Raw genomic sequence first — 27,080 nt, forward strand, 5'->3', positions numbered from 1 at the left:
CAACGTAAAGACACCCTTTTTTATCTTAAAGAACCTCAAAGACTTCGACGGTATTATCGGACTCGACTTGCTTAAACAAGTGAATGCGACACTGGATTTTACCAACAATGTCTTGCGGACAAGTAACGGAAACGAAAGTATCCAGTTTACTAAAGCAAAAAACGTCAACTTCATTAAAATCGATGACGAGGACGTCCCCGTGGCAATTAAAGCCACTTTCGATAAAATGATTGTAAAAAATCATGGAGCCTTCGCCGACACAGACGAAGCTCTACCTTTTAATATAAACACTATTGCTACAATCAAAACTGACGGGGAGCCAGTATACTCCAAGTCATACCCTCACCCTATGGGTGTAACTGAATTCGTCAATGCAGAGGTTAAACAACTTCTCGCGGACGGCGTAATCAGACCATCCAGATCCCCATATAACAACCCTACGTGGGTCGTGGACAAAAAGGGCACAGACCAAAACGGGGTAAAAAAGAAGCGATTAGTCATCGACTTCAGAAAGCTAAACCAGAAAACCGTGGACGATAGATACCCTATCCCTAAGCTAACATTAATAGGCTGCTTGTCTTTAAATTCGCCAATGTCGGAGTTATCAAGGATTGCTGGACTTACAATGTTTAACTTTGCTAGGGTTAAGCCCATTAATATGTTTTCCAAATCTGTGATGACGATTCTATTTTTTGCTAAGATGATTTCCAAAAGGTGTGTTTCTTAATCTGACTCGAATTTCTGGAGTTGATTCATCGCGTTAGCGAGTTTGTTTAGACGTTCTTGAAACTTGATATTTAGCTCTGTCTGTCCCTCGTCCGCTTTCATTAATGATTCCTGATGATTGAATTTTACCTGCTCCCAATGATTGAAGTCGGGAGAGCCCGCAACAACCTTTAAGGCTGTCCCGAGTATGTTGAGACTCCTAGCAGCCCTATGGTGGAATTTAAGGGTAACTACCAACTTGCGATATGTCCGAGGTCCGTCTTTATTACCGGTATCCGGTGGTCGTCAGTGAATGTCTTAATGTCTCCGTCTGGTCCGCGTAGTCTTCGTATGACGTCATGTTAGTCGCGTGCTGTAAGTACCCATAGGACTCCCACACTATGATGTTACCGTCTTCTATTGGTATGTAGTCTGCGTTCGTATAGTCATTTAGTCTTACAGTCGCGTCCGTCCTAACAGCCGTTAGTGTCAGAAATAGGATGTACTTTCTTAACCTAAAAAGTATAAAAAATGCGAAAATTAGGTTGGAGAGTCTAGCGAAGATGGTTAACGTAGGTTGTCCTTATAGACCACTCTCCCTTTAATTAGGACCGTTGTCCCCAGGTCCGCTTCAACAACCTCTTCTGAACAAAGTGGTAAGAGCTTGTTACCTAGGCGTCTGTTCGTTTTCAAAAAAAACTTTCTCGCCGACCTGATAGTTTTTGTAAGTCCTGTCTTTGTTTACCTGGTCTAGGCTCCTTTCTTGCGCCTGCTGGATTTTCCTTTTAATTTCCCTCTCGAATTCTACAGGTTTTGAATGAATTACCTCCATTGGTTTCCTGTTGGTTACCGAGTGGATTGAGCTAATGTATTTATTTGTTGCGAGGAGAATTAGTTCGACCGTATCGTTTAGGTTGCTTCCAAGCTTCAGGCATCTGGCTATTTCTGCCAGGGTGCTATGAAACCTCTCTACCTGCCCATTTGAGGTGCTATGCAGAGGTGGAGCGTTTGAGACTGTTATGTTGAAATGGTTCAAAAGAAAAGACTTGATGGTTTCTGAATTTAGTGACTTTTCATTGTCACAGTAAACTTTTTTTGGTTTTGGGAAAAAAATTTATTATGTGTAGTAGAGGAGCTTTAATATCCACAATAGCCCTTGATGCGATCTTCTGCACTGTAGCGAACTTTGAGAATTTATCGACGCAGGTAAGAAAAAGTGTCCCGTCCGTTGAAAAAATGTCTATGTGTAGGATTTCTCCTACGGAAGAAGGGATGGGTGTTACTGCTACTGCCTGCTTGGATGGGTGGCGTTTTTATTTTGCCATGGAGCAAGTTTTACAGTTTGCAGTTACTTCTGTTGCTAACCGATAACCTTTGCTCTGTTGTGTCCGTTATGTCTTGTACAAAGCTCTTCGCATACTAGAATTAAGTGCTAGGGAATAATTCAACTAGTTGGTGTTGAATGAACGCTAGAGTTGGTAATGAGCAATGTATTGCGTTCACCACCTCTGTATTTACAGCATCTTGTAGGGGTTTTAGTAGGCTGTCGCGATTTTGTATTCTGATCACGTGCCTTATTTTGCTCCTAAACAAGATGAACGTGTCTACCGAAAAACTGTTTCCTTCTTCAATTATTATTTGATTCCGGAAGCAGTTTACTGGATTGTCAGTTGAGTCAATCGTGTAAGTTAGCGACTGTTCGCTATGCACGGTTGCTATGTCCGCCACGAGGTTTTCCTTCCCTGGCTTGTAAACTAGTTGTGCGCCATGGTCATCGATAATTCCTTTCCAGCGTTTCAGCTTTGCATTAGGATTTTTGTCGGAGACGGCGAAGGTTAACGGCTGATGGTCAGTGAAGATTTGCAAGTCTTTTACCCAGTAGAGGTAATTCCGGAGATTTTTTAATGCCCATACGAGGAGTTCCCGCTCGTTGGTCGCATAATTTTTCTCGCAATCACGCAGGGCGCGTGATATCATGGTGATTGGGCGGCCGTCTTGAGATAGCACTGCCCCTAGACCAAAGCCTGACGCATCCGTCGTTAGATCGAATGGCCTCTTAAAGTCTGGGTATGAGAGGAGAACGTCTTCTGATGCTAAGATCTCTCTCAGTCTGTCAAAAGATTCTTTATGCTCCTTTGTCAAATTTATGTCAATTTTCCTCGACTGATATTTGCTGGCTTTTCCATTTTCCCCTTTTAGAATGTTTGTCAAGGGTCTTGCGATTGTCGCGAAGTTTCTTATAAAGCACCTGTAGTAGCTTGCAAACCCTGGGAATGACCTGAGGTCGAAGAGCGATTTTGGTGGGGGAAATTCCTTTTTGGTAATATATGTTTCTTCCGAAGTTCCAAAGTATTTCCAATATTAGTGAGAAGTCTTTTATTTAGAGTTTTGTTCAATATTTATTTATTATTTGGTTTTGGTAGGAGCAGCTATGGTGCCGCTCCAACGCTCAAAGAGTTTCTGGCTTTTACAATATTCCTTAAGTTATAATTTAAACTAGGCCTCGTAGCTGCGCTGCTCGCAGGCGGCGGCAGAGAGACGGCTGCATATATAAATTATATTTAGATTGGTTACTACCTGTTTCCCGATCGCCTGTGAAGGCAATGGTAATAAAGGAGACGAGTTTGGTTTCAATTCTATTTATTGATCTTGACCCGCTAGGGTAAGATATGAAATTATCGTTACAGTGGTTTATTAAATTGCACAGCTACGGCTGTGGAGTTATGATTCTAAACTAACTTAAAGGTCTACGGCGGCCGCGGCTTGTAGTCTTTGGGTAGCCGCAGCGCTGCCGCCAAGATGCCTGGTCAGCACTTGGTATCCGGCGCATGTCGATCATGCGCCGCCCGAATGTTCCCGGCACCGTTGGTAAAGTGCCGGGTCAGCAACTTGTTGCCGGGCGACGGACTCCGGGCAATTGCCCTCGGAGTGCTTGGTCACCAGATTCGCCGTTGCGCGTGTTGGCCACCGGATGCGGCCTGCAACTCCGCGAATTTGCCTTATGGGAAATGGATGTGTCGCCAAGGATTCCAGAGACTGCATGGCTATTGATTTTAAGATGGCAGTATCCAAGCCAGACAGTGGAGCACAGCAGAAGGGCGGCGAGTAGTGCGAAAGCGTAGTTAATGAAGGAGCCCATGGTAAGCTTATCCCGAAGTGTTCCGATGTGCTGGAGGTTCGTCAAGCTTAGTGCGTGGAGGAGTGGTAGACTTAGTCGATTTTGGTGTGTCGTGACGTTGACCACAGTCATGGCTGATACGGCGGGCTTCTTCATCGAGTTCCCCAGCTGGTTAACGTACCAGGTTCCGTTGAGGCTCACTCGGTCCGAAAATGTCACCAAGTAAGTTCCGGTTATTCTCTGGTCCCGACCTTGGTCATCGGTTACAGTCACGTTGGCCTCATTTACGATGATAGTGCCGTGGTCCACCATGGTAATTGGGTCAAGGTGGCCTGGCAGTGTGGAACAATGTGCAACGGTTCCAGATATCAGTTGCTGAGCACACGTGTCGTCTTGCAGCTCCTTGCAGAAGGTGGCACCGACTGTTGTCTTGCAGTGTCCGATATTTAGGTTTCGTTCGGGGCATTCGGCGACCAAGTTTCCTTTCTCGAGGTCCAAGATTTTATTATGGTGCTGGACCGGGTAGACCGTAATTTGCTTACATGTAAACTTAGGTTTACGGAATTTAATGAGGAAGTGGAGGATGTCTGGGGTTTGAAAAACACTAATACTAGATACTTCTAATAACTCTATTAAGCTAACATTAATAGGCTGCTTGTCTTTAAATTCGCCAATGTCGGAGTTATCAAGGATTGCTGGACTTATGTGTTAATGTTTAACTTTGCTAGGGTTAGGCCCATTAATATGTTTTCCAAATCTGTGATGACGATTCTGTTTTTTGCTAAGATGATTTCCAAAAGGTGTGTTTCTTTATCTGACTCGAATTTCTGGATTTGATTCATCGCGTTAGCGAGTTCGTTTAGACGTTCTTGAAACTTGATATTTAGCTCTGTCTGTCCGCTGTCGTCCGCTTTCATTAATGTTTCCTGATTGAATTTTACTTGCTCCCAATCATTGAAGTCGGGAGTGCCCGCAACAACCTTTAAGGCTGTCCCGAGTATGTTGAGACTCCTAGCAGCCCTATGGTGGAACTTAAGGGTAACTACCAACTTGCGAATATGTCCGAGGTCCGTCTTTATTACCGGTATCCGGTGGTCGTCAGTGAATGTCTTAGTTAGTGTCTCCGTCTGGTCAGCGTAGTCTTCGTATGACGTCATGTTAGTCGCGTGCTGTAAGTACCCATAGGACTCCCACACTATGATGTTACCGTCTTCTATTGGTATGTAGTCTGCGTTCGTATAGTCATTTAGTCTTATAGTCGCGTCCGTCCTAACAGCCGTTAGTGTCAGAAATAGGATGTACTTTATTAACCTAAAAAGTATAGAAAAGGAGAGTCTAGCGAAGATGGTTAACGTAGGTTGTCCTTATGGACCACTCTCCCTTTAATTAGGACCGTTGTCCCCAGGTCCGCTTCAACAACCTCTTCTGAACAAAGTGGTGAGAGCTTGTTACCTAGGCGTCTGTTCGTTTTCAAAAAAACTTTCTCGCCGACCTGATAGTTTTTGTAAGTCCTGTCTTTGTTTACCTGGTCTAGGCTTCTTTCTTGCGCCTGTTGGATTTTCCTGTTAATTTCCCTCTCGAATTCTACAGGTTTCGAATGAATTACCTCCATTGGTTTCCTGTTGGTTACCGAGTGGATTGAGCTATTGTATTTATTTGTTGCAAGGAGAATTAGTTCGACCGTATCGTTTAGGTTGCTTCCAAGCTTCAGGCATCTGGCTATTTCTGCCAGGGTGCTATGAAACCTCTCTACCTGCCCATTTGAGGTGCTATGCAGAGGTGGAGCGTTTGAGACTGTTATGTTGAAATGGTTCAAAAGAAAAGACTTGATGGTTTCTGAATTTAGTGACTTTTCATTGTCACAGTAAACTGTTTTGGTTTTGGGAAAAAAATTTATTATGTGTAGTAGAGGAGCTTTAATATCCACAATAGCCCTTGATGCGATCTTCTGCACTGTAGCGAACTTTGAGAATTTATCGACGCAGGTAAGAAAAAGTGTCCCGTCCGTTGAGAAAATGTCTATGTGTAGGATTTCTCCTACGGAAGAAGGGATGGGTGTTACCGCTACTGCCTGCTTGGATGGATGGCGTTTGTATTTTGCCATGGAGCAGGTTTTACAGTTTGCAGTTACTTCTGTTGCTAACCGCAGCATTTTCGGGAAGAAATAATCCCTCAGGATTTGTTTAACATTTTCCTGTGCCGCTCGGTGAGCCCTGTTGTGCTCTGTTACAACTATTTCCCTTTGTTCTGTTACGTCCGTTATGTCTTGTACCAAGCTCTTCGCATACTTGAAGGAAGTGCTAGGGAATAATTCAACTAGTTGATGTTGAATGAACGCTAGGATCGGTAATGAGCAATGTATTGCATTAACTACCTCCGCATTCACAGCATCTTGTAGGGCTTCTAGTAGGTTGTCGCGAGTTTGTATTCTGATCACGTGCCTTACTTTGCTCTTAAACAAGATGAACGTATCTACCGAGAAACCGTTTCCTTCTTCAATTATTATTTGATTCCGGAAGCAGTTTACGGGATTGTCGGTTGAGTCGATCGTGTAGGTTAGCGACTGTTCGCTATGTACTGTTGCTATGTCAGATTCTTGCCCGTCTTGGAGGGCGTTTATGTTCTGGCGGGACAGTGCGTCCGCCACGAGGTTTTCCTTCCCTGGCTTGTAAACTAGTGTTGCGCCATGGTCATCGATAATTCCTTTCCAGCGTTTCAGCTTTGCATTAGGATTTTTATCGGAGACGGCGAAGGTTAGTGGCTGATGGTCAGTGAAGATTTTCAGGCCTTTTACCCCGTAGAGGTAATTTCGGAGACTTTTTAATGCCCATACAATAGCGAGGAGTTCCCGCTCATTGGTCGCATAATTTTTCTCGCAATCACGCAGGGCGCGTGATATCATGGTGATTGGGCGGCCGTCTTGAGATAGCACTGCCCCTAGACCAAAGCCTGACGCATCCGTCGTTAGATCGAATGGCCTCTTAAAGTCTGGGTATGAGAGGAGAACGTCTTCTGATGCTAAGATTTCTCTCAGTCTGTCAAAAGATTCTCTTTGCTCATTTGTTAAATTTATGTCAATTTTTCTTGACTGGTATTTACTGGCCTTTCCATTTTCCCCTTTCAGAATATTTGTCAAGGGTCTTGCGATTGTCGCAAAGTTTTTTATGAAGCACCTGTAGTAGCTTGCTAACCCTAGGAATGACCTGAGGTCGAAGAGCGATTTGGGTGGGGGAAATTCCTTTATGGCTTTTACCTTTTCAGGTGATGTTTTAAGCCCCCCCTGTGACACGATGAATCCCAAGTATTCAACGCTCTTTTTAAAGAACTTTGACTTTTCTTGGGATACCCTCATGCCTGCTTCCAAAAGTTTATTGAGTACCCAATCTACATCTTTTACATGGTCCTCTTTCGTTTTGGAGAATATTATGACGTCATCTACATAAACGTAGCATATTTTAGAGATTCCATCTCTTAGCACGTCATCAATGGCCCTTTGGAAAATGCTAGGGGCATTTTTTAGTCCGAATGGCAACCTACAGAATTCGTATTTGCCATTGTTTATGGAGAAAGCAGTTTTTTCTCTGTCCCTTTCCGCCAATTCTATTTGGTGGAATCCGGATTTTAGGTCGAGTGTTGTAAAAAATTGGGACTCGCCTATGTTTGACAGTATCTAGTATTAGCGTTTTTCAAACCCCAGACATCCTCCACTTCCTCATTAAATTCCCTAAAGTTTACATGTAAGCAAATTACGGTCTACCCGGTTCAGCACCATAATAAAATCTTGGACCTCGAGAAAGGAAACTTAGTCGTCGAATGCCCCGAACGAAACCTAAATACCGGGCACTGCAAGACAACAGTCGGTGCCACCTTCTGCAAGGAGCTACAGGACGACAAATGCGCTGATATCTGGAACCATTGCACATTGTTCCACACTGCCAGGCCATCTTGATCCAATTACTGTGATTGGACCACGGCACTGTCATTGTAAATGAGGCCAACGTGACTGTAACCGATGACCAAGGTCGGGACCAGAGAATAACCGGAACTTACTTGGTGACATTTTCGGACCGAGTGAGCCTCAACGGAACCTGGTACGTTAACCAACTGGGGAACTCTATGAAGAAACCCGCTGTATCAGCCATGACTGTGGTCAAAGTCACGACACACCAAAACCGGCTAAGCCTACCACTCCTCCACGCACTAAGCTTGACGAATCTCCAACACATCGGAACCCTTCGGGATAAGCTTACTATGGGCTCCTTCATCAACTACGCTTTCGCCCTACTTGCCGCCTTTCTACTGTGCTCCACTGTTTGGCTTGGATACCGTCATCTTAAGACCAATAGCCATGCAGTCTCTGGAACCCTTGGCGACGGGGAAGCTGAAGGTCACCGGGACGGCGACCACTTAAAAGAGGGAAAAGTTAACACACCCATTTCCCACAAAGCAAATTCGCAGAGTTGCAGGCCACATCCGGTGGCCAACACACGCAACTGCGAATCTGGTGACCAAGCACTCCGAGGGCAATTGCCCGGAGTCCGTCGCCCGGCAACTAGTGCTGACCCGGCACTTTACCAGTAGTGCCGGGAACACTCGGGCAGCGCATGATCGACATGCGCCGGATACCAAGTGCTGACCAGGCATATTGGCGGCAGCACTGCGGCGAGCCGAAGACTACTAGCCGCGGCCACCGTAGACCTTTAGTTTAGTTTTAAATGGTAACTCCAAAGCCTTAGCTGTGTCAATTTACAATATTTGTAACATTGATTTTATCTCTTGCCCTAACGGGTTTAATATTAATAAATAAACTACAAATTAACTTGTCGCCTTGAATTACCATTGCCCTTGCAGGCGGTTGGGAAAATAGGTAACAGGTAACCAAAAATATAATTTACATACATAAGTATATGCATACATAGCCGTCTCTCTGCCGCCGTCTGCGGGCAGTGCAGCAACGAGACTTCGCCTTAATTAGACTTAAAAGAATAATGTAAAATCAGAGACTATTCGATCGTTGGAGCGGCACCATTGCTGCGTTAGTTTTTTGGGCTTTATTGTCACCAACAATGGTGCCACAACTGACCCAGAAAAAATCAAGGACATTCAAAAATTTCCCGAACCCAAAAATGTATTCGAGGTGAGATCGTTTCTTGGCCTAGCCAGTTATTACCGATGCTTCATCAAAAATTTTGCATCAATAGCTAGGCCCATCTCTGATATTCTTAAAGGAGAGCATGGAAGTGTCAGTAGGCACAGATCCAAAAATATTCAGGTGCAATTCAGCGAGGAGGAACGGCTTGCTTTTCAAAAGTTGCGTTACATTTTGGCTTCAGAAGATGTCATCCTCAGCTATCCTGATTATAAGAAGACATTCGATCTAACGACGGATGCCTCGGCATTTGGCATTGGCGCAGTACTATCCCAAGAGGGAAGACCCATTACCATGATATCTAGGACCCTAAAGGACCTAAAGGTTAACTACGCTACTAACGAACGTGAGCTGTTAACCATAGTTTGGGCGCTAGCCAAATTACGCCATTACTTATATGCAGTAAGAGATATAAATATCTATACTGACCACCAACCGTTGACATTCGCAGTATCGGAATCCAATCCGAATGCGAAAATCAAACGATGGAAAGCTCGCATCGACGAGTCCGGCGCTAAAATGTTTTATAAGCCCGGCAAAGAGAATCTCGTCGCGGATGCCCTCTCCAGACAGCAACTTAACGTTGTGGAGGCGGAAGAAGCTTACTCGCGTGCACTATTCACAGCGAAGTGTCGCTCACACACACCATCGAAACCACGGATAAGCCTTTGAATTGCCCAGCAGGCAAAGAGCGGTCTCAGTGCGGATGGATCTGAGAAATGTCCGCTAAAAATATTAAATGCGAACAAAGAATCGGAGTTTCCGCATTAGGTTCGGGGAATGCTCAAAAACGGACGCGCAAACGGACGAAAAGCAAAACTGTGGCGTTCCCCGTGAATGTACCGAAAACGTATTGCTAACGGACACTGAAACGTACAGTGGGCGGCCAAAAAGCGGACTTACCGCAATAGGTTTGCCTAATTGTCGAAACCTGGTCCGAAAACAGATACTGAAACGGGTTAACACTGGGACCCGTGCAAATGCCGCAAATGTCCCGCTAACGGACACTAAAACGCACTGCACGCGTTAAAAATCTTGTCGTCAACGAAATTTCTAGAACTCGATGAACGGTTCTTCTCCTTCCTTTTTTTGTCGCTTGCCTGTTTTTTGTTATTTCGCTGCAAATGAGCGAGCGGCAAATATTATTGCATCATCTTTTAACTCTTTTGGTTTGTGGAATTTTTCCCGTTGCGACTCTTTTCCTTTTGACCGGCGAGTTGTGCGGACGTGAGTGAACAGTTTTGTACAAGACGCACGTGTTTTCAACGGTAAGTGTTAAATTTAAATTGATTAATATGTACAATCTCATACTAATGAACTAATATTGACTAGATTTATATTTATTTATGCTGGCGAGACTTAATTTCCGACGAAGTGGCGCGCCAATGGTCCTGGTTTGGGACAGAGTCCAAAATGTCCATTCGAGAGATGCTTATTACGTCATCCGTCAAAGGTATGTATATTTTTCGTATATTTTTTAATACGTATATACTTATAATAATTTATATTTTTACAGCCGTTTTTATAAACAAATTTCCGTTGGAGGATGCAAGCAGAATGCACAGGACGGTTTGTATTAGTATTAAGTATTATTAGTTTTAAGGAAATTAACAAATCTTAAGTAAAATGTTTATTTTTAAAGTTAAATAATGATAAATAATAAATAATGATAAACATAAATAAATGTATGTTTTATTTACATTTAAAAAGCCCAAAATTCTAAAAAAATGGAGTTGGAAATAGATATTAAAAATGTATCTGAAACGCATCGTCAAAAGGTCCGCAAACAGTACTTCTTGCGGTATTGCCACAGGTCTGCAAACGATCCTTTTTTGGGTATCGTCGAGGGTCTGCAGACGGTACTTTTTCCGGTATCGCCACAGGTCCACTAACGGAACTCTTTCGGGTATCGTAAAGGGGTTGCTATCGGTACCGTTTCCGGTCTCGCCACATCGTCCGCAAACGCTATTAGTTCGTGCTCCGAAAATGAGAGGTTTTGCTGCCACAAACCCCACGACAAGTAATTTACTTTGCTACCGATCTTGAGCCTAAAATCGGACGTTTTGTCCGCCTGCGGTCCGCAAAACTTCAGTTTTTAATATTTTTTACGGAGTTTTTGTCTGCTGAGTGCTTTCAGAACCAGATAACTCTGGAGGAAGCACGCTTTCGTGTAAACGCAGCTTCGTGCTCTTTGCAAACAAAAGGCGGCATAACATTGACTTCACATCCAAGGAGTCACTGCTCGAGAAGCTCGCGGACATTTTAGTAACCAAAGGCGTAAACGCCATTCATTGCGATCTGCACACGCTTGAAATGATACAAGACGAATTGGTCCGGCAATTCCCAGGCACCAAGTTCTGGCACTGCAAGAACCGTGTCACAGATATTTCCGCAGTCGCTGAGAGACGAGAAGTCCTCACCACTGAGCATAATAGGGCTCACAGATCTGCACAGGAGAATGTCAAGCAGGTACTTTCGGAATACTATTTCCTAAAAATGGCCAAGTTAGCGAATGAAATTGTCACTAACTGCAAAACCTGCGCTAAAGCAAAATATGACAGGCATCCTAAAAAACACGAACTCGGCGAAACACCAGTCCCGTCTCATGTGGGAGGAATGCTACATATAGACATTTTTTCCACTGATAGGAAATATTTCCTCACATGCATTGACAAATTTTCCAAATTTGGTCCATCCAATTCTCTCTACTCTACTACAACTCCTTAATGTTTTTCGTAAAGACAGAGTCATTTACTGCGACAATGAACCCTCATTTAACTCGCACACCATTCGGAAAACTGTGGAAGCGGACATGGGGACCATAGTCCTCATTAAGAAGAGGGTGGTCCACAAGGACAACCTTAGGTAGGCGAAACACAAGCACGTTGTCATTCGCCTGATAATTTGTTACCGTTTTTTTCCATTTTTTATCTCTAGCAACTTGGCATGAGTTTTTTATAATTGCTATTTTTTATTATTCTTAATTTTTTATGCCTTGGTGGTGGACTACCTCGATAAATTTATAAAATACTACAACAAATCCAAAAATTACAGGTTCAAACCCATACCTCTGCTATTCCTTTTTGCCCTGACATCGGCGCATGTCACAGACTACTCGCAAGCCAAATACATGTACGTCATTGATGGACGGATTTTATGGGAAGAATTCGCATCCTTGAGACACTCAGCGAATCTCTCAGAGTATAGGCGCGTGATGGAGGAAACTGACGGCATGATTAACATGTTTCCCCAGTCGCACATGCAAAAGGTTTTGATCGTAGATGTCGCTCACCTGCGTGACCTGTTCGAGTCACTGAGCATCCATCACAGAGGAGCCAGGAGTCTAGACTTCTTGAGAGCGGCGTTAAAAGTAGTGGCGGGAACGCCAGAAGCGGAGGACTTCGAAAAAATTAAATTCAACGAATTTCAATTAAATAATGCAATAGTTTTTGCGTTTTCTTATCCCCTCTTTGTGTTGTCCCGTTTATTTGCTTCTAGCGGCACTTAAGCGGCTCAAGCTTTCGTTTGTTTTCTCTGCTCACCCACGCTTACGCTCCCGCTCTCTTGTTTTTTTTCGGTACTGCTTATCAGCGCACAGTGCTTAAAGGTTTGTGAAAATGGTTTCAAATTTTATTTGTGATATTAAAGGCTGCCAAAAAGAGGTTTTGGCAGATCAGCCCTCCTTCACTGCTGGCTTTGCGATGCGGTCGTTCACGCTAAGTGTCTAAGCTTAACGGGCCGTATCGCTGACGCAATTTCTGCCAAAAATGACTTGCGCTGTTGTTGCCATGCCCGTCGTGAGGTGGAGAAGGATATGTTATCCTTCATGCGGCAAACCAAAAGTGGATTTACTGAGCTTAGGGTCAATTTTCGCAAAACAAACGACCTGTTCACAGCGCTGGACGCTCAATTTAGCGGCATGAAGCTGTTAAGCGAGTCGCCAAAGCGCAAAAAATCTGCTGCTGGTCGGCTGCAATTGGGCGAACCCCAGCTACCAAAGATTTGGCACTCTCCCTCGGCACAGCCCCCGACACCGACACCAACTCCAATGGTGTTGAGATCGGGAACGGCTAAAGATTCGGCATTCGAAGGTGCCGGGGTAGAAATGGCAGCAGCTCCGCCAGTGTTAACAGTTGAGTCCGCTGCGGGGTCTTAATCTCTGACTCCGCAGACTTAAAAAAAAAATCTCAGCTATCCCAAAAGGCAAAAATAGGGCTGAACCTCTAGCAGAAGTCGGTAATGCTGCGTTACCAAAGACCCTCACCGCTATTGCACCATTAAAAACAATATTTGTTTTTCGGCTTGCCTCTGATCTCGCATCGGAAGATGTACAAGCTCATATACAGAGCAAAACACAAGCCAAAAATGTGAAAGTGGAAAAATTCAATTTCTCATACCCCAGAGATATCTCATCTTTCAAGATAAGTGTCTCCCTCGATCTTTTTGACACAATTTGTTCTGGTCTTCTGGCCCCAGCACGCCGTAGTCAAGGAGTACGAGATAAAGATAAAGAAAAAACGGCCGGCACAAACCACAGTGACAGCGGGCGTCACGGCAGTGCCAAAAAACTAAATACCTCCCCCCTACTTTCCTATCAGAATACTAGAGGCTTACGCAGCAAGCTCTCTAAATTGTATTCTGATAGTTTTTCGTTTGAATCCCAGGTGATTGTGTTTACCGAAACCTGGTTAAAGTCGGAGATTCTCAGCTCCGAAAATTTTCCGGGTAAGTACACAACTTATAGATTGGACCGTCTTTCCCAGCGAGGTGGTGGAATTTTAATTGCCGTTGACTCCACCCTTATTTCCGAACTGGTTCAAATTGACGATCTCACAGGTATTGAATTTATCCTTGTAAAACTATCATTTCCAGGTAGTTTTATCTATATAACTGGTTCTTACGTTCCTCCATCTGCTGAAGAGCCTATTTATTGGAAACACCTTTCGGCAATTCAGGCTGTTTCCAACATGCTTTCAGATAGAGACCAACTAATAACTCTAGGAGACTTCAATATACCTGGAGCTCGTTGGTCATCAGATGGTACGTCCAATGTTCTCCAAACTGCGGCACAGCATGACCTCATAGATGGTTTGCTTGACATTTCGTTGTCCCAAGTTAACCATGTCGTAAATTCTTTAAATCGCCTACCGATCTGTGTTTCGTCTCCGATCCTGTAGGTGTAAATTTAACAAGAGTCGATCCATTGACGCTTCCCGAAGACCCTTACCATCCTACTTTCGAAGTGACCATCGATTTGGGGACTGTCGTAAAGACCAAACCTGATCTGAGTCGCTCAGCCACTAAAGTTCGCTGCTTTCGTAAAGCAAACTTTCAAAGGATGGATATCTTGATCTCTGAATTTAATTGGTCTGAACTTTACAGGTGCACTGACATGGCGTCCGCCGTGGATATTTTTTACAGTGCCATGAATCGCATCGTGTGTTCCGTTAACCTATCCGTCGGTTTCTAGTAAACCACCTTGGTTCACTAAAGAGCTGACACGCCTAAAAAACGTTAAGTCTAGGCTTTATAATCGCTATAAACGCACCGGATCTCCTACTGTTCATTCAAGATATCTTAGTGCTCGGTCGAATTTCACCGTGCTTAATGCGCAATGTTATAAAAGTTATTTAACTCGCTGTAGGGTTCAGTTCACGCAGGACCCGAAACAGTTTTATAACTTTGTTAACACTAAGCGAAAACCCAATTTACATCCTTCATCGCTTTCGTTCAGAAACGCTACAGCAAACTCTGATCAGGCCATCGACGATCTCTTTGCCGACTTTTTCAAAACTACGTATTGTTCCTCAAATAGCTTAGATCAGACTTACTCTTTTGATTTGCCCAAGTCGAACCTAATTTTCAGTTCTATTTTAACCGAAAGCTCCCTTAGTTCGGATCTTCATCGTGTAAAACCAGTTTACTCACCGGGTCCCGATGGAATACCAGGCTGCGTGCTCAGGTATTGTGCTGGAGCTCTGTGCAATCCCCTTCTGAAATTGTTTACCTTATCTTTAGAAACCTCAGAATTTCCCCTTATTTGAAAGGAATCATTTATCATTCCTCTCCACAAAAAAGGTAGCAAATCGGACGCCAGCAACTATAGAGGAATCTCTAAGTTGTCGGCAATTCCAAAACTTTTGGAGAATGTAATTACTCCCCACTTGCAGCATTTATGCAGATCCGTAATTTCACCATGTCAGCATGGTTTTATGAGGCGAAGATCGACCACTACAAATCTCCTGGAACTCACCTCTTTCGTTATTAGAGGTTTCCAACGTAACTTTTAAACCGACGTGATTTACACAGACTTCAGTAAAGCTTTTGACTCGGTTAATCACTCTCTTCTTGTAAGGAAGCTTGACTTAATCGGGTTTCCTGTCGTTCTTCTTAAATGGATTTTGAGCTATTTGAGTGACAGAACTCGAAAGGTTCTGTTTAAAAATGCTCTATCCAAATTCCTCAGAGTCACTTCTGGCGTCCCACAGGGTAGCCACCTCGGCCCGCTGCTATTTACATTGTTTAGCAATGACCTCCCGCTGGTTCTAACGAATTCTAGAGTACTTATGTACGCTGATGACGTTAAGCTATGCTTGCAGTATAAGGACAGCTCTTGCCAGTCAGACCTGCAATCGGATCTAAATAACTTTCAAGCATGGTGTCGTGTTAATTAATTACATCTCAATAGCTCTAAATGCAAGCTGACGACATTTTCACGTGTCACTCCCCAGTTTGCCACTTATATGCTAAATGATTGCGCTCTTGAAAGAATATATCTTGTTGATGATTTAGGCGTTCGCTTAGACCCTAAACTTTCGTTCTCTGAACATATTTCGTGCATGGTTAATAAAGCCAAGGGCATGCTCGGTTTTATTAAGAGGTGGTCGAAGGAATTCGATTCCCCTTATATAACGAAGACCCTTTTTACTTCGTTATTCGCCCGATATTGGAGTATGGTTCATGCGTCTGGAGTCCTCAATTCGGAATCCATATTAACCGTATTGAATCTGTACAAAAGAACTTTTTACTTTTCGCCCTCCGTGGCCTACCTTGGGATGCTGATGAGAGGCTATCGTCCTATACAAGTAGACTCCTATTAATTAACTTACCCTCCCTAGCTAACCGTAGAACGATGCTTGGTGTCGTATTCCTTCATAACCTAATAAACGGTGTTGTTGAGAGCCCCTTTCTTTTAGGGCAGCTTAACTTCCACGTTCCCCGACTAACATCTAGAACCCTTATCCCTTTAGTAGTAAATCTCTGTAGGCGGGAGTTTGAAGTACATGAACCCTTTAGGGTTTTATGTACGGATTACAACCGCCTCTCTGACATTATAATTCGTAGCGAGTAGAGTTAGCTCGTAGTGTAGCACCGTAGTTTTTTTTTTGCATGCGTTTTTACTTTTTATTTTACCTATTTATTTATTTTTGCATGACTTGTAGTAGTTATCTCGTAGAGTAGCACTAATTTTGCATGCGTTTTTTTTTATATTTTGTTCATTTATTTATTTATTTATTTATATAGTTATATATTTTTATTATACTTTCATTATTTTTCATGCGTTTTTATTTATTTATATATTTATAGTATATTATATTTATATTATATTATATTTTGTACTCTTCTAATGTTTCCTCGTTCATTTTCGTCTTTCCTTCTAACGCGTCTATCTAGTTCGCGATTCGTGCCGTACGTCACACGGCTGCACCCCTCGGTCGGTTGGGCGGGAGGTGGAAGCGGGACCCCACGCAAAAAAAAAAAAAAAAAATAGACAAATTAATATCAATAACAAAGTACAGGATCAAATTTCCACCACTGTCAATCAACTCCAGAGGTCAGCCAAAGAATCCCAAATCGATACGGGGCATCTATTTGAGATGTTATTAACTCGGAATAGAATGATCACAATGAAGTTGCAGAATCTTATGCTTGCAGTAGCTCTTGCAAAAGTTAACATAGTGAGCCCTAGCATATTAGATCATGCAGACCTGGAGAGTGTGTGGATGGAAGAACCGAAGATCACCATCAAAGATGTTTTGTCCGTAGCGTCCGTAAAAATTTTACAATCCACTAACATTTTACACTTCATTATTAAATTTCCTAAAATCAAATCAGCCTGCAATAAAATTTCTATTTTTCCGGTGTCGCTGCTTCACGACCCATACTCTGGCTGGAAGTCAACGTAATAGCGGAATGTAACGGGGAGATCCATGCGGAGAAAAATTGCTTCACAACACCAGGGGTTACCTTTTGCCAGCTGGCGCTAAGAAAATCGTGCGCCCAGGGCACTGCGCATTGCTAAATCCAGCAAAGTAACTTGCATCCCGTTACCTACGTTGACGATGGGATTCTCATTGTGAATGATCGCCCGGATCGTGTGAGTGTGGACAATGGCACTCACGTCCACCTACAAGGCACCTTATCACCTTTAACTGCTGTACCATGGTCAACAAAACCCTATACGTTAATTATGACGTAGCCCAGAAGAGGGTACCAGGAGTGGCTAGCTCGCCTTCCCTGAACATCACCCTGGAACACAACATACTTAGCCTTCCGTACCTTCACCGCTTGAGTGAGTGTAACCTGGAACACATTAAGAAATTCAAGGAAGATATCAACGAAGATTCAAAGAAGATTCACGGCCCAACTAAGGGAGGTGATTGCCCAAATAGGGTCAGCCGAGGGCGGTCTAAATTCTGAGGGGGGAGTAGTTAACTAAGTTAGCCGGGTGACGGCAATGACCGATCGTCCGAGCTCGCTCCGGCCAAAAATGCTGACATAGCGTCTACCCGTGCATAGCCGGCAAGCATTAAAAAGCATTAAAAACTCCGGAACAGCCGTTAAACAATCGTTCATTTTTATATGATTGGGTAATCGCGCCTTAAGGGCCGATACTAACGGAGGAAGTTCCTCCCTACCTATTATCTACTAAAGAAGAACCATCGCGGCAACCGTCTGGTGTGAACAAACAGCCGAGTTTCCCTCGGCACTCCTTGCTCGAAGATCGCGGTACTGATCCGTGTGTGAACGAAGTCCGAACTCCCCTCGGCACCCCCTGCTCGAAGATCGCGGTATACATTCGTGTGTGAAGTACGGCCGAGCTCCCCTCGGCACCCCTTGCTTGAAGTTCGCGGCATCCGCCCATATGTGAACAGTGGACGAGTTCCCGTCGGCAGCCCTTATTCGAAATTCGCGGCAACCGCCCAGTGTGAATAACTAACAGCCGAGCTCCCCTCGGTACCTCTTTGCACCTGTGACATTGACCCATATTCATTCAATTTGGAAAAACCATATACCTTTTATATATATATATATATATCGGCGAACTGATATTTTCTATAGGCACGTCGTCGATGTTGTTCTCCTGTTGCCTCAACCGCTGTTGATAGCGGTGTGTGTGTCGATAGCCATAGGTATTTTGGATATACTGTAAAAATTTCAGATCGATCGGTTAAGATTTGTTCGAGTTATGTTTTCGGCCAACTCAAAAAAAGTGGTTTTGGGAAAAACGCGTTTAAAGTTTTAACATCGTATATATTTACATGAGAGGCATCGCCGCAGAATGGAAAATTTCGACACTTAGACACATTTGCCGGACTCTATCTTTTGGTATGTTATTTTTAAGACCCTAAAGAATTTTTTAAGCAAAAAAAAATTGTTTCGATTTTTAAAAAAAGTTACTCAGATGTCCCCCCTTAAGCAATAATCAGTTCCCTGCTCGTCCATCGCCCACTTGGCTTCACGAATTCATTAATTTCATACATTTCTCGTCCATCGCCCAACACTTGGCTTCACGAATTCATTAATTACATACATTTCTCGTCCATTGCCCAACACTTGGCTTCACGAATTCATTTACATTTCTAAAGCAACCCTCTTCCATCGTCAATCACATGACGAACACTATTCTGTTTCAATCGGCTCTTCCAACTGAATTTGTTCTTCAATATTTACATCAAGCTCTTCTGGAATTTGCACATCCGGTAACTTTCGCAAACTTTCGTGTGGATACTTGTAACGCCTATTGTTCTGTGTAGACTTCAAAACGTATCGGTCTCCGTCCAATACCTCGACCACCAAAAAAGGTCCTCTGAACTTTGGGTCTAATTTCGTTTGCTGTTTAAGTAACACAAAATCACCTACACTGAATCTAATTACCTTAGCCTTATTTTTATCAAATTTTGTCTTCTCATATCTAGCAACCTCTTTCATGTTTTTATCAGCCAACTCCCTTAATTTAATCTTGTCGATTTTAGTTTCAGTATCACTAATAGGGATCAATCCCAGTGGAATCAATCCAATCAAAAGTTCTAAAGGGCTACACCTTATCTAGCGTTTTTTCCCATCCTAGATGCATGATCGACTCATGTACCTGATTTATAACTGACCAGCGGAACGTACGAGGGACAACAGGTAAACAACGTGTTCTTGAATTCCTCTGAATTTTTCTATACAAAACATTTGACCTAATTTCATAAATGGCAACTAATGCCAGTGGTAAGTCATCATTCTTTATCTTAGTTACAATTTCTCCTATTTCTGTTAAATAAATTCGCTTCTCCTCTATTTTACTTGGTACTGACTTATTCTTTTCACACACCGGATTCCTAGATAGAAAGTCTACGTGTGCCATGCCATCTCTGTATTCAATTTCAAATTTAAATGCTTGTAGAAACTCCGACCAACGATAAACCCTAGGTGACAATTCGACTTTGTTTCGGGAAGATTTGATTGCATTACAATCACGTTTCCAATTCATAAGATGTGTATCTGGACTCACAGGAGATAGTTGCTCTGCTATAATATTCGACTACATGAGGCCTAGAATTTATGCGATGCAAAAGGATAGCACCATACCCGAAAGAGCTGGCGTCGGTATGTAGTTCTATCGGAAACTGTGGGTCAAAAATAATCAAAACAAAGCTTGTTTGTTAATACACCGATGATTTTACTGCGAATTTCTTCATACTGTGTTTGCCAGTCAAAATTAGTCTTTTCGGATGTCAGAAAATATAAAGGCTTCATCAGTTGTGAAAACCCCGGAATGAACTGACAAAAATATGACGATAACCCTATGAATTGTCTTAAAGTAGTAACTGACTTCGACGGAGGCAACGCCACTAGCGATTCTATTTTGTTTGAGTTTGGACGTATCTCTCCAGCTTTTATCTCATACCCAAGATAGTGAACTGTAGTTCTCAAGAAAAAGCACTTTGAAATGTTGAATGAAAATCCTGCCTTCACTAAAATGTCTAAAACAAGTTTCAACCGCTCAAATGCTTTGTAGCGTGTTGCATGGTCTGTGTTATACGACAACATATTGTTAGTTTTCGACTGATCAGCGGCGGCGGGACCCATAAAACGGTAGCTCATTCCGGGTGGGGTAGGTTCTTGCTGACGTCTAAACTTGACACTACGAACTTTAAATTTAAGAGTCCCTCAACAAAACAATAAGCCTACTCATAGGCGAAAAAGGTGGAATCAAAATCAAATTTATTCTATAGATGTATGTGTAGGGTCTTCAACGAACTGTAAGGCGGTGGCGTTGATGGTGGATGCCACATGTGTTCTTAACTCTCCCAACCATGTCTCTCCCTAACTGGGGAAACCCAAATGTTTATGTCCCTTCTTTTTATTTAATTTAGATATTAGATTTTAAAACTTAGAACTTCATTGTTAATTCCATACTATAAATGTTTGTTATATTCATTTTCAATATATTTTCTTTTTTTTTTTCAATTCATCTTTTCCTAAACATCCATTTTTACAATTCAAGCTTTTTGTTTCTTTTCATTAGGTTGTAATAATTTCCAAATTTATATGACTTATTTATGTTTTAAATTGTCAAAGCAACAGCAACAACTAAACCAACGACCAATATTGCGAAATCGGTGCCAACGGCCGCAGCGCAAAATACAATGGTAACAAAAACCGTGAGCTCCGATAAGCAACAAGCGGTTCCGGCCATACAGACTGGCATGGATCGCTACATCCAAATTAAGCGTAAGCTTAGCCCCCATTACACGGTTGGTAACAAACCTAAGATCAACCGTGTCACCAAAAGCTACGACCCAAACAACTCCAATAGATTTTCTCCGCTAGCAGCTAGTGAGAATAATGAAGCAGAGCTGGAGCAGGAGACTCAAAAACAGCCAAAGCCCCCACCTATATATATAAGGGAGAAAAGTTCAAACGCCCTGGTCAACAAAATTGTTGCGGTGGTCGGGGACGGAAACTTTCATGTTGTTCCGATTATTAAAGGGAACATCTGCGAAACCAAAGTTCAAACCAAAACAGAAGAACACTTTCGAGCTGTGTCTAATTACCTGCAGGAAGCAAAAAAGAGCTTTTACACCTATCAACTAAAAAGCAGCAAGGGACTGCAAGTAGTGCTGAAAGGAATTGAACCAGATGTCGCCCCCTCCGAGATACTAGAAGCCCTGAAAGGCAAGGGTTTCTTTGCCAAGAATGTTAGCAACATTATCAACAAAAACAAAAAGCCGCAACCTCTTTTCAAAGTCGAACTTGAGCCAGACAGTAAAGCCCTAAAGAAGAATGAAGTTCACCCGATCTACAAGTTGCAGTTCCTACTGCATCGAAGAATCACCGTGGAAGAACCGCACAAACGCAACGGTCCTGTGCAATGCACAAATTGCCAGGAGTATGGTCATACAAGGACATACTGCACCCTTCGGTCAGTCTGCGTAGTCTATGGAGACTTCCACAACTCCGCACACTGCCCTGCGAACAAAGAAGACCCCAACACGAAAAATGTGGAAACTGCGGAGGAAACCATACAGCTAATTACAGAGGCTGTATGGTCTACAAGGAGCTGAAGAGTCGCATGCGAAGAGCGACAGCTACACGCCAACAAAATACACAAGATGTGTATTTTAATTCAAAAACTACTCCAGATGTATTTTTTGCCAAAGCAGCCAGATCTTCTTTTGGTCCGCTAAATGCCCCCACGGGCATCTCCTACGCCAAAGCTCTAAGGACAGGTATGCAAAATCCACTCCCCTCAAACTCAGTAAATGCTCAGCAGGCCCCAGAGCAGCCACAAAACAACATGGAATCCATGATGGTGACCATGCAACATAGCATGATGGAACTCATGTCATTTATGAAAACGACCATGCAAACGCTCGTCCAGAATCAGAATATGGTGATACAGTTGCTTGTAGCACAACAGTCGAAATAATCAATGTCCAATCTACGTTGAAACGCACCTCACAAGCAGATACAACTTTCATATAAGAGGTTATACCTTCTACCGCACAGATCATCCAGATGGTAAAGCCCACGGCGGGACCGGCATCCTTATCAGAGAACGCATCAAACACCACTTCCACCAAAGGTTTGCAACAAATTACCTGCAAGCTACGTCCATAAAAGTGCAGTCAGGTAACGGCAACCTTTGCATTGCTGCTGTCTACTGCCCACCTCGCTTTACAATCTCTGAAGGTCAATTCATGGATTTTTACAACTCACTTGGAGATCGATTTATAGCTGCAGGAGATTACAACGCCAAGCATACGCATTGGGGATCCCGCCTCGTGACCCCCAAGGGAAGACAACTGTACAACGTTCTCATCAATGTGAGAAATAAGCTGGACTACGTTTCCCCTGGTAGCCCCACATATTGGCCAGCAGACCCCAGAAAGATACCCGATCTAATTGACTTCGCGGTGACAAAAAACATCCCACGAAATTTAATAAACGCCAAGGCCCTTCCAGACCTTTCTTCAGATCACTCGCCGCTGCTGATAACCCTCCTTCAAAGCTCAGAAACTACGGATCGCCCCTATAGGCTGACGTCGCACAGAACCAATTGGACGAAATACAAAAAGTATGTGAGTTCCCACATTGAGCTTGCCCCTCAGCTCAATACTGAAACCGACATCGACTCCTCCACCTCCGCACTGGAAGAGGTACTTGTGACTGCAGCCAGAATCTCAACACCACAACAGACGGATGTGCAAAAAATCAAATTCAAAACGAACCAGCAAATTGAACAGCTTATCCAAGAAAAGAGGCGTCTGCGACGGGCGTGGCAAACCAAAAGATCGCCATGCTCAAAGCAACGATTAAATGAAGCCACACGCAAACTAAGCCGGGCCCTGAAGCAAGATGCCGAAAAAGCACAATTAAGATATATTGAAAAACTCTCGCCAACCAGCACAAAGCATCCCTTATGGAGAGCTCACCCAAATTTAAGCTCACCGGCTGAAACCATCACCCCGATAAGAAAGTCATCTGGTTGCTGGGCCCGCAGCGACACAGACAGAGCCGAAACTTTTGCCTCACATCTCCAGGGCGTTTTCCAGCCGAACCCTGCCGCAAATCCATTTGAACTACCGCAAATCCACACTGAAACGGAATCTACTCCAGCATATTCGCTGATGACACTGCGATCCTCAGCCGCTCCAGATGCCCAGTTCGTTCAACAGCCCAGCTCGCCAACCACCTCAAGGTAGTCGAGAAGTGGCTATCTGACTGGCGTATCAAAATAAATGAACAAAAGTGTAAGCACATAACGTTCACTCTCAACAGACAAACATGCCCCCCGCTCTACCTGAACAGCACACTGATCCCCGAAGTCAACGTGGTAACGTACCTGGGCGTCCACCTGGACCGACGCCTGACATGGCGAAGACATATTGAATGCAAGAAACTTCATCTAAAACTAAAAGCCAGCAGCCTCCATTGGCTCATAAACTCCCGATCGCCCCTGGCCTGGACTACAAGGTCCTGCTCTACAACTCCACACTAAAGCCAATATGGACGTATGGCTCCCAGCGCTGGGGGAACGCGTGCAGTACCAATCTAGACATCATACAGCGCGCCCAATCAAAAATCCTGAGAACTATCACTGGGGCACCATGGTGTATTCGCAACGAAAACATCCACAGGGATCTCGGCATTCCTGCAGTTAAGAACGAAATAGAAAAACAAGAAGCGTCCTACAAGGAAAAACTCTCCACCCATCCAAATCCTTTAGCAAGGGACTTGATACGAGTTTCCAGAAGAAGCCGCCTACTACGTAACGACCATCCAACCCAGCCATAATTATTCAGGGCCATTTACTCTGTACCAGTCTCATGACTGCTAGTTAGGTAGTATTGTAAGATTTGATACACTTATTGTTAGTCTCATAAATGAGAAGATTCAATAAATAAAAGCAAAGCCTAATAAAAAAAAAAAAAAAAAAAAAAAATTGTCAAATAATTTTCTATATCTACATGTTGGTTTTTAATTAAATATAATAAAAATTAAGAATTAAAATTTAAATTGTAAGAAATAATTGTACATCTTTGTTTTTTCTCAGTGTATGTGGTTTAACTTCATTGTTTTCTTTTTACTCTATATTAACTTGTTTCTTTTATTCTCACAATCACATCAACAGGCCGTGCTTTATTTAATTCATAATTAATTTCAACTATGCGAGAACATCAAATCATATATATTTGCTATCGGCCAAACCAATGTACACGAGCTTCCATTATCTCTCAACGAAACTGTATAATGAAAACAAAAGCTGCGCTTACGGCTGCATTTAAATTCTTATATATGTTTTTTTTTTTTTTTTTTGCACGACTTAAACGGTCCCAATTAAATTGATTTGGATTATCACTTTGCACAAAATATTAATTATTTGATTTACATGTTCATTGGTTTGCTCGATCACTTCCACTTTTTTAATATGTTGCCGAATAAAAACTCACCCACTCTTGTTGCTTGATGAAGGCCTTCATGTTGCTCCAGAGGAGATGGTTAAAAAGCTGTGGGCTTAGAAGCTTTCAAATTATATGATTAAGGTTCTCTATAAGTACACTTAGAGAAATGTTGATCGGCGTGTTGTGGATTTAAGTGTTGTTGGCGGATTTAAGTTAATTAATTTTAGTTTTAAATTTAAATCTGTTTTGTCTTTTTTTTTTTATATATATAGGTTATTTAGGATTTTATTATTTTAAGGTGTTTGTTGTATTGTTGTAATATTTTTAACAATCCCACGTGGCCAGTTTTTCTGCGACATTTTTGCTTTTGTTGCTTTTCTCTCCTTGATCCCTACAGGCTTTTCCTTTTCCGATGGCAAGAACGTTGTTGCGAGGAAGTAAGTCGATTTTTCGGGTCTGCCCAATAACAAGGGTTTGCGCAACACAGGTTGGCAAAAAGAATTTGGCTACGGCCACGATCACGAGAAATGTTGGTCTTGGTGGATCCAGTGGCTATTAGAGGGGCATAGGTTAGAATTTATATTTTCTAAAATTTGCACAAAATATTTACCGTATAGGTTTAACCAGCAGCCGAAAGGTAAATTAAAGCTGACAGAACAGCGGAGCACTTTCCGTATCGCGAGATGCGAGCAGATTTGTATGCCTGGACTTTGAACTTTAATGTCCAATTTTATCTTGCAGCGTGCAAAAATAATAATTGAGATAAGAGCGATTTGAACTGCTCGTAGGCACGACTTAAAACGGAAAGACCAATTTCTGGGCTTATGAGCTTTTTATCGGTTCTCAGGCCGACGAAGGGGTGCATTCAGATTATCACTTTTTTTTGTCATTCACAGGTAGTTGTCATAAAAGGTGAATAGTGGGTCCTACTATGGCGGGATATGACGAGATTTTAAAAAATCTAAGTCAAATAAAAAAACTTTTCTTTCCCAATGTTCGTATAGGGAAGAAAATATTCTTGCAACTAAGGCGACCATTACAGCTTCTTCCTTTGTTTCTGCCACAATTAGTATATCAGTTAACAACCAACTCCCAGCTTAGGCTGAGCAGGCCAGTCCTTATTTATATGTGTGTCTTTATATTTTTCTGCGTTGACCATACCATGACATTATTTTAAGTGGAGTTGTGCCCAGCATTGAATCCACAACAGAAAGAGAAGCGGACCCTATTTTTCAAGATGATTCTGCCCCTTGCCATCGGGCACGATCTGTGAGTAATTCAATGTCCTGTTGTTATTAAAAAAACTTATTCAATTACTGTTGACATTTTTCTAACTATAGATATCAAATTTGAAGGATGAATTGGGCATTAAGTCCCTAGACTGGCCCGGAAACAGCCCCGACCTCAACCCAATTGAGAATGTCTAGGCCCATATGAGCTCAAAAATAAAAAAGCGGAAGCCTAAAACAATGGCAGAGTTAAAGCAAACTATAGAAAAAGTATGGTTAGAGGAGATAACACCAGAATATTTGAAGGCTTTATACGATTCGATGCCCAATAGCGTAAAATGCGTAATTAAGGCCAAAGGGGGTATCACAAAGTATTAATTTAAATTTATAAAATATAATTTACCTTGAAATACCAGAAAGTTTATATTATTTATTTATTTATAAATATATAAAGACTTCTTGGCCCTCTTTGTAATTCACTGGTTTTGATCTCAAGTTATACTGTTCTACATTTCTTGCATATGCTATTTGCTGTTTCTCTGTATATCCTTTCTAATCAAAGTTAGACTATCAGGGCGATCTAATGGAATAGAATCCTCTAGCAAGTTTAAGTCTTTCAGCAAACAATAGTCAGAACCATGCTTAATCATATTAAGACCAAATAACGCCTTATATGGTGAACATCCAATACCTTGATGTATTGCTGATCGAAGAGCACAGGATATATGAGTCAGATACTGATCCCATTCTCTCTGGTCTTGTTTGATGTACGCACGGACAGCAGATAGCAAAGATCTGTTTACACGCTCAGCCGCATTACTCTGGGGAGAATAAAGTGCGGTAAACACATGTCGTATACCAAACTTGGTTAGAAAAACCTCAAACTCTTTAGCTTTAAATTGGCTTCCGTTGTCACTGACTACTATCTCAGGAACTCCAAAGCAATGGAAAATACTGTGCTCTAAAAATTCCTGTATTTTTTTAGAAGTAAATTGTTTTAGGGGGCATAGCCAATGATATCTGCTAAAATGATCTAACACGATTAGAAGACCGATATAACCAGATTTACTTCTAGGGTAAGGACCTAGCATATCAATGTATAATTTTTGAAAGGGTCTAACGGATACACTCTGTTGACCCATTGGTGGTCTTAGGATTGCATTGGGTGCTTTGGTTTCTTTACAAGTACTGCACTCACGAAT

The 27,080-nt window shown here is 42.6% G+C and overlaps 1 long non-coding RNA gene across 2 annotated transcripts in view; it reads right to left on the bottom strand.

Annotated features, from left to right (window-relative positions):
* LOC138929139 (uncharacterized) overlaps window positions 1–25,899 on the bottom strand; it is a 177,239-nt gene extending 151,340 nt beyond the window's left edge. For both annotated transcript variants that reach the window (XR_011445580.1, XR_011445579.1), the window contains exons 1-2: window positions 25,260–25,899; window positions 24,698–25,201 (exon numbers count right to left, since the gene is read on the bottom strand). This is a non-coding gene — a long non-coding RNA (uncharacterized lncRNA). The remainder of the gene's footprint in view (window positions 1–24,697; window positions 25,202–25,259) is intronic.
* Window positions 25,900–27,080: the final 1,181 nt, after the last annotated feature.

This window comes from Drosophila kikkawai, chromosome X (assembly GCF_030179895.1).
Source record: "Drosophila kikkawai strain 14028-0561.14 chromosome X, DkikHiC1v2, whole genome shotgun sequence".
Lineage (NCBI taxonomy): Eukaryota > Metazoa > Arthropoda > Insecta > Diptera > Drosophilidae > Drosophila > Drosophila kikkawai.